We start from the raw sequence: 25,354 nt of genomic DNA, 5'->3' as shown, positions 1-25,354 counted from the left end.
TAAAAAGATGGAAGACAAAGCTAACGCCATGCAAACTGTTAAAGGCTTCCTTCAGGTTCAGCCTTCTAGATTCAGTAGAAACTGTTTCTGTAAACACAGGTCCCTTCCTTCACAATCCAAAACCAGGCAGAGAAAACCATGTAGGGAAAGGACACAAAGGCAACAACAAAGGCCTAGGTAGTGGACTTCAGATATGTCTAGGCAAAGGAGTTCTAAGCCACAGGCCCCTGGCAGAGGGCAACAATGACTCATCTATCCCAGCTTCTCTGTTCCCCCTTCCCTCCCCTCATCATCACTTCAGACAGGAAGGTTCCAAGCAATATTTCTAATGGTTAGAGGCTCACTTTCAAAGAGCCACTAAAGCACTCAGGCTATCCAGACATTCCCCCAAGCCAAAGGACAGAGGTCCTTTGCCAGATTCAGAATTTGTGCTGCCAGGGCTCAGTGGAACCAGTTCCAGAACACCAAAGAAGAAAGGGTTTTTACTGCAGGTTATTCCTGGTTCCCAGAAGGGAAGGCTCTTCGAGTCCCATTCTAGACCTGTGTGCCCTCAACCAGCAGAGACCAGATGGCTTAATGGTTAAGGTCTTCGCCTCCCATGCACAAGGTACAAGGTTCAGTCCTGACCTCCGACCAATGCCTGTTTGGAGTTTGCATGTTCTCCCTGTGACTCTGTGGGGTTTCTCCCATGTCCAAAAAACATGCAGAGTGTTTCCATCTCAATCTCACCAATGAGTGGAGCCGTGGACAGCAGCACATACTCTACATGGTGCCCTATATGGGGTAAGAGTTGTACAAACCAACCGCTTTGGGCATCTATTGTGGTGTGCAGTATCCTTAAGATGGGACAACATGGATCACAGGCTGCACGCCATGGCAGGGCTAGCCACTTGATGGTGTAAAATATGACTCTAGGTGATTCGGTTATGTTGACTAATGTTGCCAAAAATGGGCATGGGTAGTTACCAGTGATAAGTGGGTTAAGGACCTGGCCTACTCTGACCCACGCCAGGGATTCTTGCTAACGGTGGGAGGGGTATATGTGCCCCTGTTGGCTAGTGTGTGCTCGCCATAAAGCCCAGCAGCCCTGGGCCAATAAACTACTGGCTGGCCGGTGTCTAGTTGCACAGCCTGGGTTACCTAGGATAGCTGTGTTGAGCGAAAGCTGGACATAAAACTAACCAACCTGGCAAACATGAACTGAGAATTGCTACGCTTAATGTAGGTTCACTGATGGGATGCATCTTGGAAGTGGATGACATGATGATACAGAGGAGGTGGGGCATACTATGTATCCAAGAGACGAGATGGAAGGGCAGTGGAACAAAGCCACTTAGCTTGGGGTCCAGACTCTACTATTCAGGTGGGGGACAGGCTAGAAATGGTGTAGGAATTGTGGTGAGAGAGAGGCTTCAGAAGGCAGTGAGGGATATCATCAGAATTAATGACAGACTTATGGCAATCAGACTCCATTGTAATGATAGGGCAGTATTAATAATCTCAGCCTATGCCCCACAGCAGGGTTGTGATAGTGAGGAAAAGAGTGCATTCAGACAGCAGCTGCAGGACCCACTAGATAAAGCAGGACAACATGAATTGGTGTTTTGATAATAGGTGACTTGAATGCACATATCGGGACAGACAGAATGGGATATGAGGGCTGCCTTGGTCCACATGGGTGGGGAAACTGGAATAAAGAAGAAGCCATTCTAGATTTCTGTCTGGCAAATGGCTTGATAATAGCCAACACATGGTTCAGAAAGAGAGACAGTCACAAGATCACATACAACAGTAGCCCACATGCAACTCAGGTAGACTTCCTCCTAGTAAGGAAAAAGCATTGGGGTAGAATCCATGATTGCAAAGTCATCCCCAGTGAAACAGTCGGCCTACAGCATAAACCATTAGTTGCCACAGTCAGCTGCAAGCAGTGGTTAGAGAAGGCTCTAAGGTCAACAAAGACCAGACTGAAGACCTGGAAGTTGACTGGAGAGAAAGTACAGCAGTTCAAGTAATTACTCAGGGCTCTAGCACCCCAAGAAGAGGCGGAAATAGGTGGAGATGAATAAGAATGGCAGCACCTGAAAACAGCATGTGTTTGGACTACAGAAAACATATGTGACCGAGCCAGGTATGGAAATAAGGTACATAAGGAAAGCTGGTGGCGAAATGCAGAAATCCAGGAAGTCATCAAAAGAAAGGAGGAGTGCAGGAAGAAGTGGGAGATAGAAAAGACTGAGAAGGCTAGAAAGGACTACTGGTTGGCTAGCAAAGAAGCTAAGAAGAAAGTTGCAATAACAAAGAATAGGGTATCGGAGGCACTCTACCAACTTCTAGAAAGTGACTCAGTAAGGGGCACAAAGAAACTATGTCAGGTTGCAAGGAAAAGACAATGATAAAGAAGATAGACATGCTTCATAAGGGATTCCAGCAACAACCTGCTCACCAGTCCACAGGATATCAAAGGCAGATGGAAGGAGTATTTCCAGCAGCTTCTGAATGAGGAAAACCCCACAGAAGCTCTACTGCCCCAGAAATAGCCTACAATGAGAGAAGAAGAGGAGCCCACCTTAGAAGAAATAAGAACAGCACTAAGGATGGTGAAGTCAGGGAAAGCAGCAGGCTCAGATGAGGTCACAACAGATATGATAAAGATGCTGGTGTGACCAGTACTACTGTATGGTACAGAAACCTGGACAGTAAAGGCAGAACAGTTGAAGAAGCTAGAGGTGATGGAAATGAAGTGCCTGAGAAAGGTGGTAGGATGCACACTGTGGGACAAACAAAGAAATGAGGACACAAAAGCAGAAGCCAAAGTAGCTCCGATTGCAGAAAAGATAAAGAGAACAGATTACCGTTGTTTGGGCACGTGTAGAAAAGCAGAAGACAATCTGATGAGGAAGATTTGAGACAGACAGGAAGAAGGTAAGAGGAAGCGAGGACGTCCAACGAAGACGTGGATAGCTTGTGTGAAAGAAGATCTGCGACAGTCAGGCATGAGTGTTGAAGAAGGGAGAAGTGTGGCACTGAATCAAGAGAGTTGGTGACAGTTAACATGATACCCCGACCCCATGTAGAAATGTGGGAAAAAGGGGACTGATGATGATGATGTTGCCCTCAACCAGTTCCTTTTGGCTCCAAATATTAACTCTTCAAAAGCTGTTACCCATGATAGCCCCACAGGCTTTCATGGTTACCCTGGCTCTAAAAGACACCTACTTGCACATTCCCCATAGAGGACTCTCACAGAAGCTTCTTATGCTTCAGAGCTGTTACCCATCACTGTCAATTTTCTGCTCTGCCCTTTGACTTATCTACCCCTCCCAGAGTCTTCACAAAGTGTTTAGTCCCCTATGGATTGCCTTTTGCAGGACCAGGAGGGTCTAAATCTACCCCTACCTGATGATTGCTTAATATAGGGCACAAGTTTTTCAGTACTCCACTCAGATCTAGTGTTCACCCAGAATCTCCCTGGGCTTCACCATAGATCAGCACAAATTGAACCCAGAACTCTCCACCAGGATTGTATTTCTGGTGGCTCTTCTGAACTTACCCCTTCAAAAGGCCTTCCTACCTCCAGACAAGATCTCTTTTCTGACTCAGTACTTCTTAAAGAGCACGTAGAGACAGTGCCTCACAGCCAAGGAGCTCCGCAGCATTTAGCTACATGGTATCTTGCATCCTCATGGTCCCATGGCCAGGCTGCACACGAGGAAACTTCAGTGCTACCTCAAAAATGTGTGGTGTCAACATGCACAGCCTCTATCAACAAAGAATCAACTGACCCCTTTTCCCAAGGAGGAATTTGCGTGGCAGGCACAAGCTTGTGCTCAGATCCAGGACCTTCCTTTCAGGTTCTCACCCCAAAAGTAAACATTCACCACAGCCACCTTGTAGACAGCTTGAGGGCCCAAGTTCAAACACTTCCAGATGCAAGGGAAGTGGGAAAACCAGTTTGGAGTCAAACACATAAACTTGAAGGAGCTTATGGGAGTTTAAAAAGGCCTAGTAGCATTCAGAGAAAAATGGAAACCAGGGGTCCTATTAGTAAAAACAGACAATACCACTGTCATGTGGTACATAAGCAGTGGGGGCACTTGCTCCTGCCCTCTCTGTCACATAGCAGTGGGGGTTTGGGAGACTTCTAACTCTCTGGGGTTGCACATTTTGGCACCATACTGTGCAGTTGCTCAAAATCTTCTAGTAGATCACCTCAGCAGAAGCCTGACAGACCCAAACAAATGGCATCTGCATTGGGAAACATTTTTCAGAAAAGCCAAAAAATGGGGAGTTCACCTCTTCACCACCTGGGAAAATGCTTAACTGAAAACATTCTGCTCCAGGAGCAAACTACCCTCAGCCTGGAAGATGGATGCATTTTCTTTCACTTGGACTCAGCTTTTCATTTATGCATTCCTCTCTTACCTCTGCTTTCTCAGGTGCTTCTAAAAATAAGGGAAGAGGGGCCAAGGGTAATGGTCATAGCCCCAGACTGGTCCAGGCAACTCTGGTTTCCTATGCCGCTCAACCTAACCAATGAAAAACCATGGCTGAAGGGGGACCTTCTGACTCAGGACAAGAGAAAGATTGTGCATCCCAACCTGCAAACACTCAATCTCTCAGCCTTTATAATCCCACAGCATCCTGCATTGATCTTGCCCTAAGCAAGCAGGTTCAAGACATCCTTAAAAAGGCCAGAAGGCCCCGTACTAAGAAATATTACTCAGCTAAGTGGAGAAGGTTTTCCATTTGGTGTCAACAACAGGGCTGCAATTCTGTTTTAGCCAAGATCACTATCATCCTAAACTACCTGGCTGATCTGGTTGACAAGGGCCTCTCTTATTTCTCTATTAAAATTCATGCCTTTGCCATTTCGGTCTATAGTCCCGTTCTTTATCCTGTATTCTTTCACCCTCTTCTCAGACAATTTCTCAGGTGAGTGATTCACATCAGGCCTCCAGGGAGACTACCTACCCCTCCATGGGACCTCAGTTTTGTTCTGGAAAAACTGATCCTGCCTCTTTTCAAACCAGTGGCTTCTGCTACCTTAAAGTTTCTAACTTGTAAAACTGCCCTTTTGCTGGCTATCTCTTCTGCTAGAAGAGTCTCTGAGTTGCAGGCTCTCATGGTGGTGAAACCCTTCCTCGTCTTCCATCCAGGCAGTCTTCCTTAGGACTAACCCTTCCTTTATTCCCAGGTTGGTCACAGACACATATTTGAATCAAGCCATACACCTGCCTTCCTTCTTTCCTACTCCACAGAACTAGGGGGAAAGAATTCTTCATTCATTGGATGTATGTAGGCAGCTACATTAATGTCTTGACAGAACTAAGACTTTGAGAAAATCAGATAAGTTTTTGTGGGCTTTCCCACTAGTTCTGAAGGAAAACCAGTTTCCAAACATACTATCTCCAAATGGATTTCTCACTGTATTTCATTTTCTTACAGCCTTCATGATAAGAAGCCACCTGAGGATGTCAGGTATCACTCTGCTAGGGCTACTGGTATCTCTGCTGCTTTTCTGAAAAGAGTCCCTACCAAGGGCATTCTGGAAGCTGCTACCAAGCTGCTACCTGGTAATCTGTGCATACCTTTACTAAATACCACCATTCATCAGCCTTTTCCAGGTCCAGAGCAGGATTTGCCACTACTTTTCTACAGTGCATCCTGTCCTCTCCCTAATCTACCTTCTGCCCTCCTTTTCAGCTTTGGGAATCATCCCACAAGTCAGCACTGCAGCAGTGAATACACTCGAACATCTACATTTATGGTAATTTAAAGATTTTTAGAAGATGTAAAGGGGCCATGCAGGTAGAAAACTGACTTGAATTACAACAAAATTAGTTAGTTTATACATGTGCTTCTGATGTTTACACACAATAATGTACTAAATACAGGTGATGGATATTTGGTCATTCAAACCAGGCCATTTCATGCCATTGTTTCAAGTTGCCAGCGAAGTTCAGATTTTTCCAAATGAGTGCCCACAGGCCCCCTCTGTCTGACAGGACAAATTGTTCTAAAACAAAAAATTTAAAGGTGTGGTCATGGTATTCCATGGTATGTTTGGAAAGAGCATTGGTATTCTTTTTAGTTCTAATATCTTAAGTGTGCTCATGAATTCTGTCACGTAGATGTCTTTGTGTTATAAAAGCCTTCACTTTGTTGGCTTTGAGCACAGTAAATGGCTTTAGTAGAATTACAATTATTTTTTGGGTCTAAACTGGACACCATTAATGACAAACAAATTACCAGTTAAAATATACTTGCAGTGCAGGCAGCAGACACTTTTTGCCATCCCAAGGTGCTTTGATTGTTGTACTGATCTCTTCTCAGATAAAGCTTTGAGGTTTTGCCCCTTCTTATAAACAATGTTTCGAGCCAAACCTACATGTTCTATAATGTGTTTGTCAAAATATTCCAATTTTTAGTAAGTATGCTTCTAATACGGTAGCTGTTTGGATGAAATGCTATAATTATCGTTTCTGTTAGTGATATGCATGGATGTTTGTGTACCCATAACCGTAATATGTTCTTGCACTGTTGCCTCAAGGATGGGTAGAAAGTGCTTCCTTTCATGTTTATTCATGACCTCGATCATTAATTCATTAATAAAAGTAAGTGGATATCCACGTTTTGAAAACATGTCCCTTAACAGCTTGCATTCGTCCTAAAACCTTTCCTCATCTGTGATCATTCGGGCAGTATGAACGAATTGGCCTTTGCCATAGCTGAACCACACATCTGTAGTGATTTATGGGATTTTTTGGATAAAATTAATCACATTCCTTTCCATGAATCATATGTATTTATAACAATTGATGTAAAAGATTTGTATTCTATCATTCTACATCATGTCGGCATAGAATGGTTTTGTGAATTTTTAGCTGATAAAGGACTACACAAGACATCATAAAGGTGTATGAAAATCTTATGGAACTGTTGTTGAAAAATAATTTCATTATTTTAGAAAAAGAGTTTTTTTTACAGACAAAAGATGTAACCATGGGTTCAGCATGCAGGGGGTCTATTTGCAAGTTCAGTCATGATACAGTGGGAGAAAAAAATTCATCTGATGTTGTCAGTCTTCATTCATTCTTGACAAATGGGACTCTGTTCCAACTCTTCGGAACCGGCTCGGCCATTGCACAGCTTGCACCAGCCAAAAACTCTCGAGCTAAGGCTCTACCCACAATGCCCCTCTCTCCATTACCTCAGATCTCATTTGCCGCTCTGATATCAGGACTCGTCAGTACATACTCTCTAGCTAAGTGCTTATATTATATCTTTTTCCTTCAAAACATGTTCCTTGCACTTTAAAGTAGATTTTTTTTCCTTTATAATCTTTGACCAGTGTGTGTTGATATAACCTTGTCTCTACTCTTTTTCTTTACCTAATGGTATTCTCTATTACTATCATTGATGATTTGTTTCCCCCCTTTTCTCCTTCTACCTCTTGGGTAATCTCTCTGATACTATTGCTGGTATCTTCCAAATCCCCTTACCTGTTATAGGTATTTCTTCCTACTATTGATGGTAGGTTTCTGTTCCTTTCTCTGTTTAGAGTGATTGTGTGTGTGTGTGTTTGTGTGCGTGTGTGTTTGTGTGCGTGTGTGTTTGTGTGCGTGTGTGTGTGTGTGTGTGTGTGTGTGTGTTCTTTAAAGTGGAAGAGAGTCTTGGAGAATGGACAGGTTTGGGAAGCTGGTCTTTGCATCATCGACCTTTGCTCTTAAGTCCTTGAACTTCAGGGCACACTTTACTCAACTCCTAAGGGAGCTGATAAAGGAGCTATTGGATACCCTAGCTGGAGCTGTGTTTGACAAGGTATGGGATAAAGTTGCCTCTCGGCTTGCCACCCTGGAGTTTATATCGAATTTGTCCATGCAACTCATCGCTCATGCATCCGAAGGAATGACTAGAGCAGCAGGTTCAGGTGTGGCCATAAGGCTTCACATCTGGATGCGTTTGTGTAACTTCACGGAACCTTTTAGGTTTTCCTTCGTCAATGGTCCTCTTGACAGATCTTCCTTGTTTGGCCCCAAAGTCAAAGCCACACTAGCTAGGTGTGAAAAAGACCCTGTCTGCTGTGGGTGTTTGTTTCTGTACTCCTCAATGATCCTACTGTAGGAGTCAAGAGGAGTGGGAAAATTTGGTTCAAAAAATCCCAAGGGCCTTTTCAGGACACATGTCGTGAATACTCCCCTTGGGGAAAAGGGAAGAGTTCTAATGGAACATGCCCTCCCTGTGTGAGAGGATGTCTGCGAAATCCGGACTCCAGAGATTCCTTCCCCTGACAGCTATACCAGCGCTCCTGAATGGAGGCCCAATTGTTTACCTTTGGAAGCAGTTGGGGAAGATTTTCACTGCACCCAAACAGCCTGGCTGTTGATAACTTTGGATACTCGGGTGCAGAGAATTATCACTAGTAGCTGCAGAATTCCCTTCACTCTCTTTCCAAAGTGCCCAAAATGAATACCCGATGTTCCACCCAGTCAGAGGGATCAAGCAGCCATAGAGATTCAAAAGCTGCTTGAAAAAAGAGTCATCCGAGAAGTCCCACCAGACCAAAGAGTATCCGGATTTTATTCAAGATTCTTTTTAGTGCCAAAAAAAAAGATGGGACTGGAGACCAATTTTAGATCTCAGCCTTCTGAACAAGTTAGTTCAGTCAAAATTCTGGATGGTCACTGTTCAGTCCATCCTCCCTTTTCTGGAGGAGAATGATTGAATGTGCTCTGTAGATCTTCAGGATGTGTATTACCACATAAAATGGGCAAACACTCCAGTAGGTTCCTCTGCTTCCAGCTGGGAGCCAGTCATTTCCAATTCAAAGTGCTGCCTTTCGGTCTCACCACAGCCCCCAGGGTGTTCACCAAATGCATGGTAGCAGTAAAAGTTCACTTGATACTACACAGATTCCAAGTGTTTCCATACGACTGGCTTCTCACCAGCTGTCTACTGCTTCAAGCCACAGACTTTGTTTTGAACCTTTCCCAGTCTTTGGGCATTATGATAAACACAGAGAAATCCCATCTAACTTCAACGCAAGACCTAGAATTTATAGGAGCATGCCTCAATACGGTTTCCTGCATAGCCTCTCTCCCCCTCTTCACAGGTTCCAAAAATTGAGGTCGCAAGTGCAATTTAACATTTCCAAGAACAAGGTTCCTGCTGTTCTAGTCTTACAAGCTCTGGGATCTATGGCAGCGACCATAACCTTAGTGCCCTTCGCAAGGTATCATATGAGGCCGCTTCAGTGGTTCGTGGGGGGACAATGGTAATTCCTGACACAGCCAATGTCTTACATGATTCTAATAAATTGCTGCAAGAAAGCTCTATCCTGGTGGATGCAGTCAGAAGAAAACCTATGGGGCTGTGCCTTCATTCCCTCTCTGCCCACAGCCACAGTGACCACAGAAGCTTCCCAGATCGGATGGGGGGACATCATCTGGGAAGAACAGTTCAAGGCATGTGGCCCCCACAAGAGGCCAACTTGCACATAAATGTCCTAGACTTGAGGGGGGGTGCTTTTAGCATTGCAAGCATTTCAGTCTGCCCTTCCTTCGGAGATGGTTGCAATCCAGTCAGACATGTCAGTAGTCTGGTACATCAACAAGCAGGGTGGAACTAGATTCTTCCCCATACGTAGGGAAGCTCTCAGGATTTTGCAATGGGCTATCGCTTCCAACCACTTTTTAATAGCAGTGCATATCCCAGGAAGTTCCAGTGTGATAGTGGACAAACTAAGCAGATGCACACTTCTACCTCACAAGTGGTCTCTCTATCACAATATAATGATGAAAATCTTTCGTCGCTGGGGTCAGCCTTGGCCTCCCCAATAAACAACAAATGCAGCAGCTACTTTACCCTAATTCCCCCGCAGGGGGAGTCCCCAAGAGATGCTGTCCTCCTCGATTGGCCCCCGGGACTTCTTTACGCCTTTCCAATTCCTCTGATCCCCCTATTCCTAAAGAAAGCCCAAAGGTTGAGAAGCAAAGTGATCCTCATTGCACCCTATTGGTCCCATCAAGTCTGGTTCCCCTTTCTTTGGCCTCACCTGATTCACCGTCCTTGGATTCTGGATCCAGTTCCAGACGTGCTGTCTGACCCACAGGGATTGGTGCATCCTAATCTTCACAGACTCAAGCTGACAGCTTGGTATCTCCAATTCCATTAATTGCCAGGCTAAACAAATTAGCTTCCCCAGTACAGAAGTTCGTGTTGGCCTCTCATAAACCATCCACTAGGAAACTCTGTCTTAGCATTCTCTATCTGAGCCTGTATGAAAAATTTAGATCACTTTTCAGCACCTGTTAAGAAGATCTTGGAGTTTCTGGCATCACATTTTGAGCTAGGCGCTTCGGCTTCCACCATTAAAGTCCAATTAGCAGCCAGTTCCAATTTTCACAATGGGTTTGATGATCATAACTTGATTTCCCATAATTTTTTAAAACTTTTCTTAAAGGCGCTATATGTCTATAAAGCCCCCTTTCAAGGATCCTGTAGCTCTTTGGGATTTGACTTTAGTGCTAAATCTTTGGTCTGTCAGCCCTTTGAGCCAGCACCTACTTGCGAGCTCAAATTTCTGTCATGGAAAACTCTTTTTCTGGTGGCCTTCACTTCTGCCAGGAGATTTTCTGAATTGTAGGCTTTATGTATCAAGCACCCTTACTTGATTTTTCACAAGGACAGGGTGTCTTTAAGAACCAATCCGTCCTTCCTTCCTAAAGTGGCTTCAGAATCTAATAACCAGACTAGATAATCACAGATAGCTACGTTTTTATCTTGACAGAACCAGTCTAGTAAATCAGACCAATTATTTGCGTCCTTTTCAGGTTCAACCTTGGGCAAACCTGTCTCAAAAGTTACCTTATCAAAATGGCTTAGGGATTGTTACTTTCATTTACAATCGCAATAACCGCAAGTTGCCTGCGCCTTTTAAAGTGCTTTCCCCCAAGTCTGTATCTACCTCGGCTGCTTTTCATTCCAAGACCTCCATGGCAGAAATATGCTCAGCCGCAATGTGGGCCACTCCCCATACTTTTATACACATTACAAATTGTATATGGCCTCCAGGGGAAGAGCATCCTTTGGCTCTATGGTGCTCAGGAATATCCTTCCTTAGGGCCACCCAGGATCTAAAGTAGCTGGTACTCTGTCCCATTCATCAAGAATGAATGAAGATTGACAACATCAGATAAAGAGGTTATGTTCTTACCATAACATTCCATCTGTGTTGTTGATCTTCATTCATTATTGGCATCCCACCCAAAGGAGGGGACAGGAGGGTGGAGGTTCGGGGATCGCCTTAGACAGTGCATCTGATATCCTATACTTCAGCTGCAAACTCGATCTGAGGTAATGGAGAGAGGGGCATTGTGGGTAGAGTCTTAGCTTAAGAGTTTTTGGCTGGCGTGAGCTGTGTAATGGCCGAGCCGCTTCCGAGGAGTCAGAACTGAGTCCCATTTGCCAAGAATGAATGAAGATCGACAACACTTGTGCTTGCTTTGGCAGCATATATACTAAAATTGGAATGATACAGAGAAGATTAGCATGGCCCCTGCACAGGGATGACATGCAAATTCATTGGGTTGGGAGGGTGGCCTAATGGTTGAGGTGTTTGCCTTACAAACACAATGTGCAGGGTTTGAGTCTCACAAGGGATAATTGGCTAGGCTTAAAATGGCTCACAACGGCAGTTAGCTTAGTATTAATCTATGAACCTATGAACACAGATGGAATGTTAAGGTAAGAACATAACTCCTTTTTTTTTGAGTCCACTTTCTATAGTTCAGGCAAATTCTACACCAGGTACCTGGATGATGTATTTATTTTGTGGGATGGAGATGTTGACATTCCCCAATTCCTGGAATTCATCAACACCACCACAGAATTTCTCGAATTCATCCACCAAGTCCATGATACCCATTTAACATATCTAGTTGTTTGGCTAAAAGGACAATATTAACAAAAGATTTACTTCTGAAATGTAATGGAAATAAACCTACTCTCTCCACTACACAAGTGTGCATCCCCAAGTGCAGAAGAGAGCGGTCATCAAAGGCAAATTCGTCCATGCTGCCCAAGTGATCAGAGGTGAGGAAAGGTTTTGGGATGATTGCAACCTGTTAAGGGACATATTTTCAAACTTTGGATATCCACTCACTTTTATTAATGAATTAATGATCGAGGTCATGAATAAAAGTTAAAGGAAGCACTTCGTACCCAACCTTGGGACAACAGTGCAAGATCGTATTAGTCCATCGGTTATGGCTACACAAACATCCACACATATCACTAACAGGAACAATAATTATAAGAATTCCTTTATTACAGTATTTCATCTGGACAGCTACCGTATTAGACGCATACTTACTAAAAACTGGAATATTTTGACAAATGACAAACATATTAGAGAACATGTAGGTTTGGCTCCAAGGATTGTTTATAAGAAGGGGCAAAACCTCAAAGTTTTATTTGAGAAGAAATCAGTACAACAATCAAAGCACTTTCAGATGGTGAAATGTGGCTGCTGCCCATATTGCAAGTATATTTTAACTGCTAATTTGTTTGTCATTAATGGTGTCGTTTAGACCCAAAAAATATTTTTAATTGTAATTCTACTAAAGTCATTTATTGTGCTCAATGCCAACACTGTAAAGGGTTTTATGTAAGTAAGACAGAAAGACACCTATGTGACAATTTATGAGCACACGTATGATATTAGAACTAAAAAGAATACCATTGCTCTTTCCAAGCATACCATGGAATACCATGACCACACCTTTAAATTTTTCATTTTAGAACAATTTGTCCTGGCAGATAGAGGGGGTCCATGGACACTCAGTTTAGAAAAACTTGAACTTCACTGGCAATTGAAATGCCACCCAAGAAAATTATTTTCCTGTGCCCCTGTCAAGCAGAGCCACAAAAGTGATCCCCGGGGTGAATTTCATATCTCCCATCCAATTATCAAGATTTTTCTTGAAGAGTGTTAATGAGGAGCTTTGTTTGATATAGATAGGTAGTTTGTTCCAGAGTATGGGAAGTCTCTAATTTTGTTGTAATTCATGTCAGTTTTCTACCTTTGTGGCCCTTTAAATCTTCTAAAAATCCTCTCTAAATTTTCCCAAAGAAGCATGACATCACTGGTGGTTTGGCATTAATGTGATCTAGATTGGTGTATATATAGAATCAGTTTTTCAAACATAGTCTTATCTGAAGAAGTTTGCATTAAGAAGATGAAAGCACTCATCTTTTACTTGTTTTTATCAGCATTTCAATGTAAAGCAACCTTTTTATTGAGAAAGAGATTCTTCACATTTTGTCCAGAGGCTGTTTAGATACTACCCAGACAAAATCAAGTCTTCAGTAAAACTGATCAGCTGTTTGCCACCTCTGAAGATATGAGCAAAGGGCAACCAGCGTGAAAGCAAGCTGTTTCCAGGTGGTTATCTCATGCTATTGCCTTTTGTTACACCAACCATAATAAGCCACTTCCAGGCAGGGTTAGGCCAATTCCACAAGGACTTGATTTCTTCTGTGCCTTTTTTTTGAAAGGGGTGAACTTGAAGTATTCTAGAGGTAGCCACTTGGTCCTCTGTGCATACTTTTACAAAGCACTACAAATTGTATTCTTGTTCAGGTCCAGAATTTTCTTTACCTGGAACTTTCTCCTGGAGCATCTGAATTCTTGGTTTATTTTTCCATGCATAATTGCTAAGCTATGGTAAGCTACCCAAATAGTTCAGGCTACTGTAACAGTGATCTAAATGCTGAATTTTCCAGGGTGTGGATGTGTAAACCTTTGTGTATGTAAGTTTACCATTGGAGATGCTTCCTAGCATTCTTCTTTCAGGGCACTTGCCTCCATTTTCTAGACAGAAATGCTCTGACTTGTTTGGTGCCCTGCCTTTTTATATTGGAGCTCCCCTAAAGCTGCCTACATAACACTGTGAAGGCGTCCTTAAGCTTTGAAAGCTGGCCAGTCACCGAGGCAGGACCCAAATAGCTTAGCCACTCTAACAGTGATCTGTTAGAACATCTTTTATGGTAAGTTTATTTGCACAACTGTACTTGAATCAGATGTTATAGAGCTTGTAGAAAATTGTTGCCTTTTTTACATTTGTACTTTGTCGTGTACATTTAAAGCCTTTTTGTATTTTATCTGGCAGGTTATCCTTTGAAAAGAACAATAAGTCAGAACACTATTTACCTATTAATTCAGAGAAAAACATTACATATTGCTGATTTAGGTTGTACCTGTGGAACTCTTCAGATAGGTTCATAGGTGTATGCTAGGATAATGACTACTAGGGGTCCTTAAAAGTCAAGGCGTGTAACCCAAATGCGACTCTGAAAATTCATTTATATCTGATTTATAATGGGTGATTTACTGACAGTCTGTCCGTTAGAGACATAGGAGCCAGACCAGGGTTGAAGTTCCGATTACCTATCCACACATCCAAGTTGTACTTAAATAAGGATAGGAAAGAACTCTGCTCCAATTGGATGGGGTGATTGTTCCCGAGAATGGGAATTCTGTGGGAAACATATCTGTCTCCAACATGTCCTTTTTGTGTTGCAATCAAAATGTAGGTCTTTTAATCTAGTAGTTCTGATGCTGTTTGCTTTGCAGATGTGCAAAATATTCATCAAAACAGGGTCCAGGGCTTGTATGCCAGGCCAAGATCACCTTTCAGTAAAGAGTCAGGATTTGAGGCGATCAGTATAGGACATTGTGTTTACTCTCTCTATTCCTTTTTGTAAGGAACTTTTGCGGATGTTCCAGTGGCTGCATTTGTCCAGTCAGGTATGTACCGAAAGGGGAATTATACTCTATGATGGTCCTGATTAGGGACATATACATTGGTATGATGACCTGTCTGGACCTAGATACCGTGCTCTTGTCTATAAGTTGCGCAACATAGAAGCATTTTATTACTACCTTGAAAACATGTTGGTCAAATGCTAGGTTACTAGCTACATGAGTTCACAGATCACTGACTATTGAATCAACTTCTAATGGTTTTTATTGATGACATAGTTACTCAGGGTTGCAGACTTCCAAAAAGGTACTATAATGCATTTCTTGGTGTTGGGTTTTAAGCCATGGCTTTTGCACCAAGTGTTTGTCTATATTAAATTATTGAAGAGTGTTCTTGTTTTGGGGGGCATTCAGTGACTGCCCTCAGTTTGCAGTCATCTGCAAACTTAGTTAGCCAGAGGCCTTTGACATTGGCTTGACATCTGAGAAGTAGATGCCAAAGAGGAGTGATCCTAGCACAGAGCACTGGGAGACTCCACTGGTGACAGGCTTCTTTGTGGAGGTGGCTTCACCACTTCTAACATCCTGGGTCCTATCAATGGGCCAGCTAGCTTATCCAGCATGTTATAAAGGGGTTTATACCTACTTCTGTAAGTTTGTTGACAATCCCTGAACTGGGTATTGTATCAAATGCCTTAGCCATATCTATATGCCCAGTTACCCCCCCCCCCCATCCATTGCCTTAGTGACTTTTTCAAAGAAATTCACCTGATTCACTAAGCATGACCTTCCTTTGACCAAGCCAAACTGGGATGGATCCAGTGTCTGGTGGTTTCCTATTTCTTTGTTGATTTTCATTGGTAACTCTTTCCATGGCTTTGCAAGTAAGACTAGTCAAACTAATGGGTCTGTAGTTTCCAGGATCTGTTGAAGGTCCTCTCTTATGAAGGGGATGACAGTTGCAGTCCTCCATTCACACAGCATAAAGCCTGTTTTAAGACTATAGTTAAGTATTGACTCAAGGGGTCCTGATAAGTCATATTTCAGACTACTCAGGAGGGATCCTGGAAAGTTAATCAGGATCCGTTGAGACCATGTTCTTGGCTTTGGGGAGTGCCACCAGTACATGCTTCTTAGGTATAGTTAGAGGGGTTATGTTTGAGGGTATTATGGGGGGATTGTTTGGAGGTGAAAGGGGGGTAGGGTTGGAACTGAATTTGTCCACTAACAGATTCACTGTATTGCCAGACTCTGTGAATGCAGCACCATTAACTACCAGTTCTGTACATTGCTATGTACTGCCCTTAAGATTTCCGACATAGCTATAGAAGACTTTATGGTGGTCTTTCACCTGGGAGGATACCTTAACCTCAAAGTTGGCTTTGCTTGACCTAATTAGCCCTTTTTGTTGCCCCTCTACTTTGAGAGAGTTTTTTTATCTTTGCAGGAATTAACCTCCTGATTTTTGCCATATTTTGTTTCCTTTTGTTGTATATTCTGTTTAATTTAGGATGCCACTAGGGCAGTTTGTTTCTGGGGCTAATTCTGGGCTAACTTCTTGTAGGTACAGCAGCCTCTATGCAACCATTGACATGGTTGCACAAAATTTCTAAGAGCAGTTCAGCATAGGTTGGCATTGAATCTTGACAAACCATCACTTAATAATAAGTAATTTGCCTTGGAATAGTTCCTATTACTGGTTTTAATGGGATTACAGAGTTTAATTGATTTTGAAGGAGACCACTTTATGGTTGGACCTTACCAGGGAGGACAAGACATGGGGGGTGGAGGGGGAGTGCAGCCTTTTCCTATGTTAGTGAGCATGAGGTCCAGTGTGTTGGTCAAGGGTGTTTGTATTTATGAAGTAGAGAAATCTCTATGCCTATAGATTTGCGGCCATGTGGGATTCCCAATTCCAAGGGGTAATTAAAGTCTCCCATGACTAGTGTGTTAGGTTGGATTGTCCAAGTATGCATTGTGAGCTTCTTGGGATATGAAAGGTGACCTATGGCTGGTAGATTATGGTACAAGTTTTGTCTACAGTGATGTGCAAGTGGAGAAACTTTAGCATATCATTCTGTTTGACCACCCTAGAGCTGTGCCTGTTGTTGGTGTATATCGAGACACCTGTACCTTTTATCCCTTGTCTGTGAAGCTGCTGGTCTGACAGTGTGGAAGGCATTGAAACCTTGCACTGCCATGGTACTCTCTGCTGCTTTAAACCATGTCTCGGTAACTAATACAGATGTCTGTATTCTTGAGTGTAAGGAGGGCTTGGAGGGAGTGTAGTTATTTTATTTAGGCTTCTGGCATTGAGCAATGACACCTTGAGGTTCTCTTCAGTTGATTTTGCTTTGATGGTAGTTTTGTCAATTTGGCATTGCCTAAAAAGGTACTATGGAATTGTACAAAGCCTTAGCCATTATTATTAGCCATTATTTGGAAGTCTGGAGGGAAAAGGTGCAGACTGTCCTTGGCAAAGCAATGTGGTGTGTTGACCATGTCCAACACGGGGAGTGGTGCCTTGTATAACATCACTCCAGTAAAGGCGCAGTAACTAAAATTTATGAGTGAATCCTGAACAGGAGCACTCCAGTTTTATACAGTTTGCAGCAGTACAGTTCCCAGACATCTGGACAATGAGACTGCCGTGCAGGAAGGTCGCAGTGCTATAACTTCTCCAAGTTGATGAATTCCCAGGTTTCAAATCTGCAACTCACAGCTTTGTTTCACCATTTTTTGGGTAACTACAGGAATTTTCTAACCATCTACAGTAAGTAGACTGACCACCTGTGTCTCTGTGGACTGGTAAGAAATAGGTTCATAGGTTCATAGGTTTATACTAGGCTATCTGCCCGAGGGCATTTACAAGCCTAGCCCATCGTTTTGTGGCTTACGCCACCCCTTTAGTGTGGGGAACTATACCCATTATTTTGCTGTGCCTCTGTCGAGCAGTGACACTGAGGTAATCCCTGGGGTATATCTGCGATCTCCCATCCATTGGTCAAGATTTCTCTTGAACAAGGCCAGCGAGGTGCTCTGCCTCACATGTACTGGGATTTTGTTCCACAGCATAGGGAGTCTTTGGGTGATGAATCTATCCCTCCAGCACGCCCTATTAATAGCCGTGTCGAGGTTTAAGTCTCCCGCCTTGTGGCTCTGATGGATCTAGATTTTTGAGGTGAAGCATATTCATCAAATCTGGGTTTGACATGGCCTTGTATGTTAGGCAAAGGTCACCTCTGAGCAAGCGGTGCGACTGAATAGAGCTGGAGTTCTTTCAGTCGGGCAGCATAGGACAGATTTTTGAGACCCTTTATCCTTTTGGTGAGGAACTTTTGTGGCCTCTCCAGATGCTGCAAGTGTCGGGTCAGATACATTCCGAATGGGGCATTGTACTCAATCATTGGTCTGATGAGTGATGAGTAAAGGGAGACTATGACCTCCCTTGATCTAGATGAGAATCCCTTCATGATAAGGTGGGCAATGTAGAAGGTCTTCCTAACTACTTTAGCTACATGGGTGTCGAATGACAGACTACTATCAACCTGGGTCCCCAGGTCCCTGATAACTTCTTCTGTGGTCAGTGGATTGCCACCTATTTGGTAGCTAGGGGTAACCTTGTTTTTCCCTAAGGGTATGACTATGCATTTTTTGGCATTTAACTTTAGTCCGTGGCTCTGGCACCAGTTATCCGTTTCTGTGAGACCCTTCTGAAGGATATCTGTGTCAGATGTGTTTTCTACTATGGCGCCCAGTTTGCAGTCATCTGCAAACTTTGTCAGCCATAACCCTCCTGTGTTTGCTTGTACTTCGGAAAAGTAGATGCCAAACAAGAGTGGGCCCAGGACTGAGCCCTGTGGGACACCACTTGTGACGGGCTTTGAGTCTGACATGGCGCCAGCAACTCTGACCCTGTGGGTTCTGTCACTCAGCCACATCTTGTGATGTATGGGTTAACATTTAAGCTGATGAGTTTTTCAATGATACCCGAGTGGGGTATTGTATCGAAGGCCTTAGCCAGATCGAGGTAGGCTGTATGGACTGCCTTTCCCTCATCAATGGCTTTGGTGACTGTTTCGAAAAAGTCAACCAAGTTTAAAAGGCATGATCTGCCTTTGACAAAGCCAAACTGGGTTGGATCCAAAGTCTGCAAGTTCCCTATGTCTTTATTTATGAGGTCCATTATGATCCTCTCCATGGCTTTGCAGATAAGGCTTGTCAAGCTAATGGGCCGGTAATTTCCAGGGTCGGTGGAGGCACCGCCTTTGTGCAGTGGGACCACAGTTGCAGTGCGCCACTCCCTGCCTACGTATCCCGAGGTAAGACTTTGATTAAACAGCTGTCCTAGCTGTGGGTTTAATTCCTCATTGAGTTCGTGGAGCACACAGCCGGGGACACCATCAGGTCCCATGGATGCTGTGTTTTTTGCTTTGGAGAGAGCAGTTCTCACTTGGGCGCTGGAGATGTTTGGGGGGCTGCAATAGTTTGGTATAGATATCTCTCCTTTTGGTGGGGAGGGGAGAAGTTTGCACTGAACCTGTCAGCCAGTATGTTGGCAATGTCTGTAGGATCAGTAATCTTCACATCATTTTGAACTAGTTCTGAGCATATCTGGGAGTTTCCTCCCAGGTTTCTAAATATAGCTAAAGAAGGCCTTATGATTGTCTTTTGAGTCTTTAGCTATTTTTCTCTCAAATTTGCTTTGGATGATTTTATGAGAGCTCTTAGTTTTTACTTATAGTGATCAAGGGTGTCTTACCTTTAAGGATTTTGCTCTATCTTGTAGTAGCTTCCTCCTTTTGTTGTAGAGTTTGTTTATGGCTGGGGTCCACCAGACTGGACGCTTGCCTTTGGTACAAAGAGTCTTTGTTTTGCTTGGGATTGCCTTATCCATGCAGTCCTGCAGGTGCTGGTAGAAGGCATTTGTAAGTGATTGAGTGGCTTGAGTACTGTTTTCCCGCTCGGGGCCTTAAAGGAGACCACACTAGTCTTTAGAAGTGTGAAGTCGGCTTTTGAGAAGTTCTTTACTGTGGTCTTTTTTATTTCAGGTGGGGTGGGATGAGGACCTCCAGCGAGATTAGTTTGTGATCTGATCTCACCAGTGAGGGGTATACTTGGTGTTGAACATTGTGCTCCCATGTTCGTGATGATGAGATCAAGTATGTTATCTCCTCTTGTGGGGATGGTGACTAGTTGTTCCATGGCATTTGAGTTTATGAATTCCAGGAACATTTGGGCTAAGGTGTTTGGGCTTGAGTAGTGTTCCCAGTCTATATTAGGGTAATTGAAGTCACCTAGTATGATGGTGTTTGGTGATACATTTATCCCTCTAGTGTTTTCAGGAAGGCCATGTGAGGTTCCTGAGTTTGTGAGGGTGGCCTGTAACATGCTACAATTTGCAGAGCAGTCTTGCCTATGGTTAATTGCACCTGGATGGTCTCCGATGCATCGTGCGTTGCCACCAGTCTTGAGGTGTGGGTGTCCTTGATGAATATGGAGACCCCTCCTTTCTTGGTATTGTCCAGATTTTGGGGCGGAACGCATGATATGAGGTAAAACCTGATAGCTGGGGTGCTCTCAGGAGCCTTGAACCAGGTTTCTGTCACAGCACAGACATCGATGTTCTCCATACTGAGAAGGGCCTCGAGTGCGTGCATTTTGAGATTTAGACTTCTGGCATTGAGCAGCATTACCCTTAGTTTTTTCCTTTTTGTGTTCTAGGGTGGTAGGTTTAGAATTTGAGCCTTGCCTAAAAAGGCACTATGGGGTGGCAAGAGCCTTTGCCAATATCCGAATCCCAGGGTGAAAGGTGCAAGCCGCCCTTAGAAGCAGCGTGGCTTGTCCAGCATGTCATCCCAGGCAGACAGACACTGGATCCCCTTTGAATGACACCAGTGTTTAAGCCAATTGTTAAAGCTGATCATCTTATCTCTGTATTGTGGCATCATTCTTGGTGAAGGTAGGATACTGCTCAAGGTCAGGGTCATACCTGCCTGGGCTACATAATCAGAGAGCTCCTCAATGTCTCTTTTCATGTAGTCCAAGGAGGTGCGTCTCAGGTCGTTTACACCAGCGTGGACAATGACTGAGTCATATTTGTACCTGCTGTTGAGAGACCTGAGTGCTTGCGTTATGTGGCGGATTCTAGCGCCCGACAGGCAGCTTACTGTGACCTTCTCCTTACTCAGTCTGGTGAGCGGACGTCAGTGTGTCTGACTATGGAGTCACCAATGACTAGTGTGTCTGGCATTGTGTTTGGCCTTAAGGGCTGTGACTGTTTGACACTCTGACTGTGAGGTCTATGTGTTGCAGGTGTTGTGTTCTGAGGTGGTGGTTGTTTGGGTGTCTGCTTTGGTGGCCTCTGCTGTTTTGGTAGATTTTTGATCAGAGCCTCCGAGTATGTCTTTGTGTGTTTATGTGTATGATTTGAGGTTGTAATGGTACTATGTGAGACTGGGTCTATAGTGTGTGTGGTAACCTTCTCCTCCTGACTGGTCTTGCCAGTCCTATGTTGAGAGAGCTCAGCCTCCAGTTTGGCCGTATAGTTGCATCTCTCGCATGTATTTGTGTTTTGTGGGAGGAGGAGAGGGTTGTCTGTGTACATGAGGCAATTGTAGCATTGCCTCAATATTCCCAGGTTCACCAGCTGAGCAGGAGAGGACACTAGCAACTGATCCCTCGACATGCTAGAAGGATAGACAAAAACTTTAAAAAAGATTCCGGGACGTGGGTGACCGAGAAATGGGGGTTGCCTTTTGGGGTACTATCTATGACAAGAGTGCCGTATCAAGGTAATACGTACTGTAGGAGCAAGTGCTAGGTTTAACAGATAGAGAATAGTCTACTTGGAGTCAAGTAGAGATGATCTTTTAGTTATAGGATACGCTGATTAGATCAGTAGTATAGTTCGAGGAAGGTAGTTTTAAGGGAAAATTTGAAGAGTGGACTTTAGGTAGCCCGAATAGTTTAAACCTGCTTAACCGGCGCTGCCCTAGTGTGCAACAGCGGCAACTCCGAGCTAAATCGCGCTAAAGCGTGCTTTATAGCAGGGGGCTGGAAAAGACAGGAAATGACCCAAAATGGCCAATAAACTACAAGTTACTGCCTTAAACCACTCCTCTGAGGACAAACAGGCAGCTCTGTACTCCCTACTCCCACTAGTGAGTAAAGAAACTACCCCTTGACCAAACAAGGAAAATGGAGAAAACAGGAACCAAGACAAAGCCCAGGGATCAGCAAAATCTGATCACTGGAACAAACTATTAGAAAAGTATGGAAAACAATAGTATTTTTTTTGTTTTTTCAAGTTTTTTCAGATAGGCAGAAAATACAATAAATGCTGTGTTTTTCGACTAAATGCTATCAAAAGCTAGTACACTTGAGTGTATTAGCCTGTTGTTTAACTTTTAAGCAAAACTTAAACAAGCAAGTGCAATAAACAATTCAAGCTATTAAAAACAGTAAAATAGGTAATAGCAGAATAAAACAGGCAGAAATAGCAATCGAAAGGCTTAAAAAGTCGAAAATGCAGAAAAAAATACTTAGAATCTGGAAGGTTTGTCTTTTCTGGTCTCTGCTGCTCTAGGAACTCTGCTGGACACCACGAGGAGCTGTGCTGAGTTCTCTATAGCCAGAAAAGCCCGCCAAAGCGTGCTTTATAGCAGGGGGCTGGAAAATACAGGAAATGACCCAAAATGGCCAATAAATTACAAGTTACTGCCTTAAACCACTCCTCTGAGGACAAACAGGCAGCTCAGTACTCCCTACTCCCACTAGTGAGTAAAGAAACTACCCCTTGACCAAACAAGGAAAATGGAGAAAACAGGAACCAAGACAAAGCCCAGGGATCAGCAAAATCTGATCACTGGAACAAACTATTAGAAAAGTATGGAAAACAATAGTATTTTTTTGTTTTTTTTCAAGTTTTTTTCAGATAGGCAGAAAATACAATAAATGCTGTGTTTTTCGACTAAATGCTATCAAAAGCTAGTACACTTGAGTGTATTAGCCTGTTGTTTAACTTTTAAGCAAAACTTAAACAAGCAAGTGCAATAAACAATTCAAGCTATTAAAAACAGTAAAAATAGGTAATAGCAGAATAAAACAGGCAGAAATAGCAATCGAAAGGCTTAAAAAGTCGAAAATGCAGAAAAAATACTTAGAATCTGGAAAGTTTGTCTTTTCTGGTCTCTGCTGCTCTAGGAACTCTGCTGGACACCACGAGGAGCTGTGCTGAGTTCTCTATAGCCAGAAAATCCCGCCAAAGCGTGCTTTATAGCAGGGGGCTGGAAAAGACAGGAAATGACCCAAAATGGCCAATAAACTACAAGTTACTGCCTTAAACCACTCCTCTGAGGACAAACAGGCAGCTCAGTACTCCCTACTCCCACTAGTGAGTAAAGAAACTACCCCTTGACCAAACAAGGAAAATGGAGAAAACAGGAACCAAGACAAAGCCCAGGGATCAGCAAAATCTGATCACTGGAACAAACTATTAGAAAAGTATGGAAAACAATAGTATTTTTTTTGTTTTTTTCAAGTTTTTTTTCAGATAGGCAGAAAATACAATAAATGCTGTGTTTTTCGACTAAATGCTATCAAAAGCTAGTACACTTGAGTGTATTAGCCTGTTGTTTAACTTTTAAGCAAAACTTAAACAAGCAAGTGCAATAAACAATTCAAGCTATTAGAAACAGTAAAAATAGGTAATAGCAGAATAAAACAGGCAGAAATAGCAATCGAAAGGCTTAAAAAGTCGAAAATGCAGAAAAAAATACTCTGCTGCTCTAGGAACTCTGCTGGACACCACGAGGAGCTGTGCTGAGTTCTCTATAGCCAGAAAAGCCCGCCAAAGCGTGCTTTATAGCAGGGGGCTGGAAAAGACAGGAAATGACCCAAAATGGCCAATAAACTACAAGTTACTGCCTTAAACCACTCCTCTGAGGACAAACAGGCAGCTCAGTACTCCCTACTCCCACTAGTGAGTAAAGAAACTACCCCTTGACCAAACAAGGAAAATGGAGAAAACAGGAACCAAGACAAAGCCCAGGGATCAGCAAAATCGACTGTGTATTACATGCAGTATGGATGCCGTTAGAGAGGGTAGTAAAAAGTATAAACAAAGCTTTACTCTTAATGTGTCAGAACAACCAGATAACATTTGGGACAGACTACAAAGTTGGTGTACACAGCATATTAGCAAATGTAAAACCTTATTAGGGCAAGTTGATAGTCAAGCATTATGCAAATGGATTACGTTTGCTATTTCAAACAAAACAAATGTGTGGTATTACAGTAAATGTTTATTTTGTGAGTCATGTGCCGTGTTATAAAAGTACAGTTCAGACCATTGTTAAAAAGTTAAACAGCGGAGAAAAATCTTCTGATGGTAAATAACCAAAAAAGGGTAATACGCTTACATTATATCCAGATGTTAAAGATATGTCCTGTCACCACATATGAAACATTAATTCCAGCATTAAAACAGCAGTCAAATCAATTACTGACAGAATCTTCTGTAAGTCTTGTTACACCCTTTAGAGAGTATGTACAAAAGTGGAATAAAGCCACTGCACAGCACAAAACAGATAAGGACAGGGACAAGGCTCATGGTGAACTGACAAAAAAAATTAATAAACTTCTAAGAGACAGAGTGAGTTCAGAGAGTTCAAAAATGATGTACAAAAACTGTCAAAAGTGCATAGGAGCTTTAAAGTCAGGAGAACAGGTTACTGAGAAATGTCAGACAGCCCATGCAGAATTACAGGAAGAAATTAAAATGTTTAAACAGCAGTTACAAGACGAGGAAAAAATCTGGTTTGTAAAGAGTTAAAAAAAGAAATTCCAAATTTTAAGCAGCAGTTAGCTAAGCTGACAGAAAATAATTTACAGCACAAGGCATATTTTACAGCATGCTTACATTTAAAAAATGGATAGCATACACAGCACAATCTAATGTATGGGCAGATGTCTTACTTAAATGCTTTTAAATTTTTATTCCCAAATGTTTTAAAACTTTCATCCAGTTTAATCAAAGTGCTTATAAATTAAACAGTAAAGCAGAGCATATGGCTGCCATTCTTATGACATACACACAGGGACAGCCTCTCATAGATAAGCTGTTACATAATTTCAAAATCACCATTTCAAATAAATTAATAAAGCAAGCTGACCATTTTAAGTGTTCCAGATAATCTGTCAAAAGGTAAAAAAAAGAACAGTTCTAGTGCATAAAAATGAAATGAGAGTAGTTAAAAGCAGTAAAGACACAAAGTCACAAGAGTGACATGCATGTATTTTCTTTTCAGCTAAAGTGCACCTGTTTAAAATGCACAAGAGTGAAAGACAAACAGCAAATGTAAATAAGTGTGTGTTAGTTAAACCAATATCTGTTTTGTTTTTTACAATATTTAGTAACCAGAAATAGCAGACACCAGCAGAAAAAGTATGCAGAAGTAATATTACTAATATAAAGTTGCACTGAGTAAATAATACTACAAATAAAACTCAAGGTAATTTCTGTTGTCCAAGAGGATAAAAATGTCACTTTAAAAATCTTTCCGTAGACCCGAGTGTTACAGTCTG

The 25,354-nt window shown here is 42.7% G+C and overlaps 1 protein-coding gene and 1 pseudogene across 1 annotated transcript in view; both read left to right on the top strand.

The window, feature by feature from the left end:
* The window catches only part of ZNF653 (zinc finger protein 653), an 845,378-nt gene that overhangs the window by 770,024 nt on the left and 50,000 nt on the right, over nucleotides 1-25,354 (top strand). The window lies entirely within an intron of this gene.
* On the top strand, nucleotides 11,499-11,613 carry LOC122812502 (annotated as a pseudogene).

The sequence above is a fragment of the Protopterus annectens genome, chromosome 9.part0 (assembly GCF_019279795.1).
Source record: "Protopterus annectens isolate FY-2018-M chromosome 9.part0, PAN1.0, whole genome shotgun sequence".
Lineage (NCBI taxonomy): Eukaryota > Metazoa > Chordata > Ceratodontiformes > Protopteridae > Protopterus > Protopterus annectens.
Note: the sequence above shows the minus strand (reverse complement) of the source record. Positions and strands in the feature narration are given on the sequence as shown.